Source organism: Macadamia integrifolia, unplaced genomic scaffold (assembly GCF_013358625.1).
Source record: "Macadamia integrifolia cultivar HAES 741 unplaced genomic scaffold, SCU_Mint_v3 scaffold1305, whole genome shotgun sequence".
Taxonomy (NCBI): Eukaryota; Viridiplantae; Streptophyta; class Magnoliopsida; order Proteales; family Proteaceae; genus Macadamia; species Macadamia integrifolia.
The window spans coordinates 106,520-115,647 of NW_024868153.1; the positions used below are offsets into that span (position 1 = coordinate 106,520).

Genomic DNA, 9,128 nt, shown 5'->3' on the forward strand with positions numbered 1-9,128 from the left:
TTCCTTCTCCTCTTGAATTTCCATATGATGAAGAAAAGAACAAAGAACCAAGATTCACACTCCAAAGGCTTTGCCTAACCTAATATGAAAAGAATTAAAACATGATCAAGAAAGACACTCATACAAATAAACTCTCTTTATATATAATTTTTTGAAAATCCAACTACAACATTCACCATTTGAATAAAGATAGGAAAAGCTATCAACCTACAGCTCAATAAGGATCCACTCCTCAGCTTTGTACAAATCTTAGGACAAAGGATTCGAATCACATTCGTTATGGCTCTGTGATCCATCTTGTTGCATGTAAAAGGAAGGGAAGCGAAATGGGTTTATAAAGAAAATTTTGTAATCAAGATTGTGTAACCGATTTAAAACTCTTATTATGCTTGGTTTTATACCTTTCGTATGTAATATTTATTTTCCTTTTCAAATCCTGAAGATTTGGTTGGGATGTATATATACAATCTAATTGGACAATTTTTATTGACCTCATAAGTGAAAAGGCTGGAATAAATCCTTATCAAGATCACCTTGATAAAGTTCTCAAGGTATATGAATGTTGAATCGTTGTGAACAGTTAAAATTTTCAAGGATTCTTATTGGACTTGGAGTAAAATCATGAAACTCATAAGGCTGAGGGCCTAATTGAGCATGTCGTTAGGAATAGGTAGAACACTAAGAGTTGGTTGGATCCTTGGCATCCTCATGGTATCCTACTGAACCGATGCAGAGATCACTTATTGTGAGATTCAGTTGTGGATACATTGGCGACAGTGCAGTCCATCTTGTGCGTAATCATTGGGGTCCAATCCGATTTCCTACCTTACTTGATGAAGGTCTGGTATGTTCTTCCCTCCATTGTTTGGATGCGTTCAGTGCTGCATTCAGTTGTGGTTCAGTTATGTTCGGGTTTTCAATCGGTTTTGATTGTTTGACCGGTTCAAGCTAGGTTTTAACACCCCTAAGGGAAGGGTGTGTGGGGGGTTTTGTTTTCTAGACAATTTTACATTTTTCTGTTGTTTTATTTTCATAAATTAAGGGTCCTCTATTACTATAGTTTTTAAATATTATAGCAACAAGTATCCCATATTACAACGATTTTTAACTGTGGTTATGTTTTCACAGTTAAAGGGTCTTTTGTCACTGCATTTTATATATTGAAAGAATAAATATTCCATATTAGTACAATTTTTAATTGCGGTTTTGTTTCCATAGTAACAGGGTCTTTTCTTAATGTGGTTTAAAATACTACACCAGTAAGTATCCCATGCACTTTTTAGCTGTGGTTTTATTTTAGTAGTTATAGGATGCTTTGTTACTGTGATTCTTCAATACCATAGTAATATTTATCCCATATTACTGCACATGACCACAGTTATAAGACATTTATAACTACGAATTTTATAACCGCAATTAAGCATCCGTAGCTACAAGTGTAGAAATCATTTAGTAATGATAACTGAAAATCATCTCTAAAGGTCGCCTTTTAGAAATGGTGATATTATTAGACCTGTTATCTTATAGTTTTAGTAGTGGTAATTAGTTACCATGCAATACTAAAATATTCTTATAGTGCACCAAATCCCAGTTTCTTGTAGGGAAAAAAGGTGCGTAGTGGTTCATTGTCTTTGAAGTGGTAGACCATCTTTGGTCTTAAATGACTTGGCCCTAAGCCAAAATGTTAATGATGCATCTAGGGTATTTCAGATCTAAAGATATTTAAAATATCCAAAATATCTTTCTACTTACATTTTTAAAATATCACTTGTATAATCTTAAAATTAAAATTAATATTTATTTAACCAAAATCCAATTATTTTGGGGTGAATAAGTAATTTATTAAAAGGAAAGTGGAAAATAAAATCCCTTAAAGAGGCCCCCAAAAAGCATCACCATCAACAACCAGATCTCTCATGATACCTAATTCATTTCAAAGTACATTTAAGTCAAATGTAGAACTTAAAGAATAAGTTTTAATTATAAATGTTTGTTTACTAAGGGTTTAGGAGTTTCTCTATATGTAGAAAGCATGGCTTTTATTTTCGTTTTACTATTATTTATAAGCTTCTTTCATACTAGGAAGATGATATAGAAAGTTATAATTTACAATTTTGAACTAAAAGAGGATTTATAATGGAGAAATATGAAAAAGGAATTTTCCACCCAAGAGATGACAAGTAACTAATAATCCACAAGAAATTAATACATTTATACAATGTATTGGTTGATCGAATAAAAGAGAACCTTAAGCGAGTGGACATACATGACTCAATTCCTCTGGGTCCAGGGATCTGCCTCTCTTTCTACTCATCCTTGCGCAACAAGATTCAGAGAAGATGGCAAAGAAACCTAAATTAATAGGGTGGTTGGTTGTTGCTGGAGTCAAAGCCATAATAGATATTCATTTTGACATATGATATAAAACTAGAAATTTTAAATTAATTAAGTGGAAGAATGGCTTGTTGCCTTGAATTAGAAATGGAGGATTGATGCCATGGAATATCTAATGAAAGAACCAGTTTGATTGAAATAGAAGATCAAGAATTAATTGAGACTTGAGAGCCCTTATAACAGGCTACTAGATCTAAGAATTCATGGAATTGAGTTCCCCTCGAATCATCACGAACACAGTTCACCATTGTGAAATAGATAATTCCACTTGATTGTTGAGGTGAGAGATTTCGTAGTAAGATTGGTAATAGAAATGGTTTTTCTTGATTTATTTTATGCTTTTGTTCAGGTTCTACTTCCTTTCATGGGTTATGCATGATCTGATGGACTTACACTGTATTCATCATTGTGAAATAGATATTTGAAAGTGGTTTTGTTTATAGATTTCTTTTTTTTCTTGAAATAGGAAATTATTGAAGGTTGGGCTTTCTCAACTGCTAGTAGTTCACAATCCCATTAAGAAAAATGGTGACTGAAATGAGAGATAAGATAATTTTAAAAAAATAATAATATTTATAGTTATGAATATTACTGAAGAACTTGGAGAGGGTAAGGGTACTCAATGCTGAACCCAACTTGACCTTAGGTTTTAGCTTAGTTGTCCCTTATGGTCCAAACTCAAACATAATATTTTAAGCACGCAACATTTCTTTGGTTGGCTCCGCTTGGATAAGGGTTCTTAGTTCTAAGTCAGACTTTACTGGTTCCGAATAATTCAAAGTCTAGGGAAGGTCATAATGTAAGCTGCCTTATCCTCTATTTGCTGAGAGGCTGTTTTCAAACTCGAACTCGTGACCACTAGGTCAAAATAGAACAACCTTAACATTTCGCTGAGGTCGCATTTTATATCCAATTAAATAAGTACTCCGACTGATAGGTGCTACTTGAACTAAGTTCTTAGTTCTACGTCAGTCTTTACTGTTTCAGAATAAGCCATTATATTCTCACTTGCCCAAAAAACAAAAATTGGACTATACCTTCTACAACCAAGCATGTGATTGTTTATTACAAGTCCAAGAAAAGAAAAGACTCAGAAGTTACATGTGAGATAGTTGCAATAATACAAATAAACAAGTATACAAGGTTTCACACCTTCTTTTTCTTGGGTGAAGAGGTTTCACACATTCTACCAGAGATATATATAAAGAGATTTAAACAGTCAAAATCTTCTATTCATGCATAAAATATCAACTAATGGGTGCACATGCCAGAGAGGATAAACTTAGAGCAATGGGTCGATAATAGATGAATTTTGTAACTTCTAGGATTATCTAGGGTTCCTCTTCTTCATTCTACCAAAAAAAAAAGGTTCTTCTGGGGTTTTGGAAATTGGGTTGGATTATTGAAGTCAAAAGGTTTGAATCCCAAACACTATTCCCTTCTAGGGTTTTATCAAAATTCTCATGGACTTCTATTTACTATAATTTCATTTGTGAGAGAGAAAAAAAAAAGTGTCATAATCTGAAGCAAACATAAAATATTAGCACCACTTAATATGAGATTCAGTCCTCCACCAAGACATCCAAGAAGGCAAGTAGAAAGTAAGATAACCGAGAGAAGAAGGAAAAGAAGAAAGAGAAAGGCTCAAAGCAACACCCAATCTGCTGGCTGTCAAAAAAACTGAAATTAATATTTATAAGTGGAAAGTCGTAAATGCTAATTAAGTATATGAAAATTATCATAAATGAAAAAACATATATAGCCACTATTCTAGAAGCAATTGTCCTAGTAAAAGAATAAGTTAGAAAGAAAAAAAATGCACAACAAGATTTACCTAGTTTTCCCTTTGTGTAGCTATGCCAAGGTGTAATCTTCTTCACTCCTATGGTGTGTTCTTCTTCGCCTTTGTGGTGTGATACTCTCTTGCCTACAATCACTCTTCTCCTCTCCTTTGCCTTGTGCTTGTTACTCTCTATCTATTCATTCTCTCTGCACAATCCAATATTTTTACAACCCCATGGCCTCTCTCCTATGCTGTCTCCAAAATCTGATCCTGAGATAAAAGTTGTACCATCGCTATCAAACAAACTCATAATTAGTAGTACAATGAGCATCACCAGATCGCAAAAGTAGGCACATCAGTAATCAGAGCAGTGATCAAGTAGCAGCAAGTAGCAGCGAGGTTGGTTGATCTAAGAGTTGCATTGCCAAATCTGGGACAAAATCAGTGATCAACATTAGATCTAGGAATGTCTCTGCCCCTTGCCACAGCCGACCTACTACCGATTATTTGCCTCCATGACTGGGGTCAAGAGCGCTGTTTGATATCTACCAACCACTTTGGAATAAAAATGGCATTTTGAGATGATGATATCTGAGTGCACAGAGACGTTGTTGATGAGCACCGTCCATTCCTTCCTACCTATAGTTTCGCCCCAAGTTTGTGTGGGTTTTTTTACCAGAAATTCAAATTTCAAAAAATGCTTCCTATCTCTTGGAGAGCCTTGCTTGCATTTGTGGTTCTTCCCCTATCAGCTCTATCCATCATCGTGGTCCTAGGGTCGTAGCTTTCACTGGTCAATCGTTCAATGTCTGAGCTAGAATTGGAAATAGAAGGAAGACTAGAGACTCTTCGGGCCAAACACATTTGCTTATCAATTACAAACTTCAAATGGCCAATATGAAAAGTTAAGACTAAAAGTTAATGTCATTTTCTTAGTAGTTACAAACTTCTACGGTTACAAAATTGATTTCCTTGTTAGTTACAAAAACAAATGGCATTTCTTTGACGGTTACAAAAGTAAATGATATTAATTTGCTCGTCAATTACAAAAGTAAATGTTATTTACTTGGCAATTACAAATTTCTATACTTACAAAAGTAATTGTCATTAATTTACTTGTCGGTTACAAAAGTAAATGGCCTCTCATTTCTCTATGAGACTTGTTACTAGGGGTTGATATGATATTTCCCATCCCCTAGATATGATGGCCCTGTCAAATGCATATAAGAGAAAATAGTTGACTTTTTCCTTCTTGCTCTCATTCCCCGCCTCTTCTTCTTCTTTTTATTTTGTATTTCAACATTAGCATAAAAAAAAATAAAAAAAAAACAAGAAGAACAAGAAGGAAGTTTTGTTCATATATATACACCTATAGTTGCGGGAGAGGGGTGGGGTTGGCTGTGCATAAGTTTTGGCTGGGGGTAGGGTGTTGACGGCTCACAACAGGGGGTGGGGTGTTGAGGTGTGGGGGTGGGGTAGGGTGCTAAAGGCATGCATCAGGGGTGGGATGGAACGAAGTTAGTTGGGTGGGGTTCTGTAAGGATAGGGGACCAAGCAAGGGTGTGCTCAGGGGGTAGGGAGCTAGGCATGGGTACACGCAAGGTCAAGAGGCTGAGCTGGCATGCACGCAACGGCAAGCAGCCGGGAGGCAAAGAGTATCACGACGGGTGGGGTTGCAGGGTTGCCAAGGCTAGTTGGAGTGTGTTGGTGATTTGAATTAAAATATCATATTTAATTAGTGGTGGTTTCTTATAGCAACAGTAAACTTTCTTGTCGTGCACATGAGTTGTAGATGAAAAATTCCATATTTTCAATGTCTAAAAGTAACAGTGTGTGAAAAGGATAATAAGTATTTTTCTTTTTTCAATCGCACCTCAACTAATCCTCGAGAAGACTAGCGCAGCAACCTACTAGCATGGTTTTCACTTAAATTGCAAATACACAGATGGAGAATTGAATCTGTGACTGTGCGTCTATCTACACAATCCCCAATTAGCCCTAACCATCTGGACAACCCACGAATGAGTGAAGAGGATAATGAGTAATCAATAATTCTGTAACTCTTTTTGTATTTTAACCTTAGTTTTTTAGATAAATTGCCTTTTTTTCTGGGTAAGATTTTGAAATAGATTTGTTAATTAATGCATGGTAAGCATCCTTCTTGTTTCTCTATAACCCAATCAGTTAGATATGCCTACCAAAAAAAAGTAAAATAAAATTGAAATATTTTTATTTTTTTGGGTAACTAAGATGGATATGGTAATGTGGTAGCTAAAATTTACTTCAATTTTCAATCAGAATAGTTCTAAAAGTTTAATTTTACCACTGAAATTTTAATTTTACTTTAGTTCACCCCATTCCGTCCAAACAAGACCCTAATTAATTATAGAATTGAGGAAATGACGCTTTGATCTAATTATAGGGTGACATTTCAAATTTCTACCCAATAAAAAGGGTGGCATTCTAAGATTTGTCCGCCTAACCCAACTCCATCAATGATCCAATAAACCAACTGGGCTTGGCACGGGCCTTGGTTCCACACAAGTCCCTGTTGAAACCAATCCAAACCTTTCAAGACATCACTAAGTATTTATTCTTGGGGTAATAAAATAATGATATTTCTAAATTAAAATTAATTTATTTATTCTTCTTCTGTAAATAACATGTGTCATTCTCTCTCCTCCCCTATGAAAAAGACCCTCTTTGCCTTTTGCATCCAGCCCAGTAAAGAATGATGTTCTTAAACAAATAAAAAGAATCGTAATTCATTCAAGATTCTCGATGTGAGTGTCCAAAATCATTATTCCTAATAACACACAATGCGATAACCATGTGAACAAAATGTCATGTGATGTTTGTGGTTGCAAACAATTCAAGGTGCAATATTTATGACAATCAAATGCTCAACAATACAAATTTAAACTAATTAGTATTTATATTGTTCAAATTTTTTAATTGGATGGACATATAAATCCAACAAGATGAACATTTAATTTTATACAATTTATATCAACCTAATCCATCTAAACCTCCATATTGCTATAATTAGCCTTAAGAGTGTCCGAGAACTTGATTGCTGCCTTTTCTTTATTTATTTATTTATTTATTTGATGGAAGGAGAAACAAAGTCGATTAAAAGAGAGAGAAAAGTACATCATTATCCGGGTTACAGAAAGATAAGTTAGATTTCCTAACCATAGCTATGTATGCTAGTCTGGCCCACTGAACGGCAAAAAAACAGAAACGTACGGTACGTGTTTTAAACAAATAAAAATGATGAACAGTACGGTCAAAAAAATGTCAAAAAACAGGAAATGTCAAACGGACGGAAACGAACGGTACGAGTATTAAACGTGTAGTTTTCAAAAAAACGAAACCAAAAAAGGGCAATATATCATCATGTAATTTGAGAGATTATTGCCTGTATACCTGCATCTAATGTTCTAAACTACATCAACATCAAACATTCATGCATATATCATCCAAAATATAGCATCCAATGTAAATTCCAAATTAAAACTTAATACACCACATTAAAAAAGACATGTCCAAAATATATAAAAAAAAAAATTCCATCCATCCATCCATATCATCCAAGATGTCTAAAGAACTCAGTATCATTATAACAGGTCCAAAGATCAATGATAAAAAAAAAAAAAAAAAAGATCAATGAGGAGACATTAAACTATATGAAGTAGATCCTCCATCAGCTCCAGTGTCAGATGGTTCAGGTTCCTCGTACGTCTGCTCAAGCCTCTCCATTTCAAGCTCAAAGTCTACTATAGGCAAGTCATCAAGATTGTCTAAATCAATAGGCCTTGAAACTGATTGAGAGAGAATGCAGGGATTAACCTTTGGATATAATTTGTGTAGTCAAAAGTTTGATCTTCAATTTAATTGCAAAACCTGAAAACAAATTAATCAGTAAGGCCATGGTTTAGGTTTTTCGATTTTTTTTTTTGTTTTTACCCAAAATCGCATCTAGCAGATGCTATATTACAGAACAAGAGGAAGAAGAAGAGTAGAGAGAGAGAGAGAGAGAGAGAGAGAATACCTTCGATCTCTTTGAACCTCTGCAACAGCTAGACACACTGCCGCAGATGCTGCTCGACGAACAAGTTCCACCAATGTTCTGATGTAACGAAAAAGAGAGTCAAGCCATGGTTAAGGGTTTTCGATTTACTTTTGTTTTTTACCCAAAATCACATCTAAAAGATGCTGATTCAGAGAACGAGAGGAAGAAGAGTAGAGAGAGAGAGAGAGAGAGAGAGAGAGAGTACCTGATCGATCTCTTTGAACCTCAGCAGCTACTCAACGAAGACCCACTGCTGCAAATGCTGCTCGACGAACAAGTTCCTCCAACGTTCTGAGATCTCCTCAACATCAAGCCCGATTCCACCATAATATTTAACTAACAAGGACCTAAACACTGATCTGATATCGGTTTCGACCGGTTCTCTACCTCCGATTGCCGGTTAATTGGTACTGGCTCCTTCCTTTCCTTCACAAGCGACGACTGTAAGTCTACGGGGACCGGACTTGAGAGTCTTCTGAGTTCTGACCGAAAAAAGGAAGAACAGAAAAATATATAAAAGAGATGCTACTATACCTGCTTGCTACTGTCGATGCCTAAGCCCGACTTCCGACGACTTCCGACGACCTGGGATTAACCTTTCTCGACTTCTGACGACTTCCGACGACCTGCTCTTCCTCTTTTGCTCTGAGTTTTCTTCGATTGACAAACGGAGAAGAAGGGTTCAGAGTATGACCAACGGAGAAGAAGGGAGAGATGACGGGAGTCACGGACTCACCGGACTACGGCTACGGGATGTGATTTCAGAAATCAGAATCAGGGATTTGGGGAAGAAAACGAATGGAAGGGATTTGGGGAAGAAATCAGAAATCGTAAATCGTTTTCTTTGGTTTTGGGTTTTTTTTTTTTTTTTTTTTT

At 35.6% G+C, this 9,128-nt stretch overlaps 1 long non-coding RNA gene across 1 annotated transcript; it reads right to left on the bottom strand.

Moving 5' to 3' along the window:
• Positions 1–7,733: 7,733 nt before the first annotated feature.
• LOC122063369 lies at positions 7,734–9,122 on the bottom strand. The gene is made up of 3 exons (XR_006135314.1): positions 8,458–9,122; positions 8,232–8,309; positions 7,734–8,083 (listed from the first exon to the last, which is right to left on the bottom strand). It is a non-coding gene; the product is annotated as an uncharacterized LOC122063369 (long non-coding RNA).
• Positions 9,123–9,128: the final 6 nt, after the last annotated feature.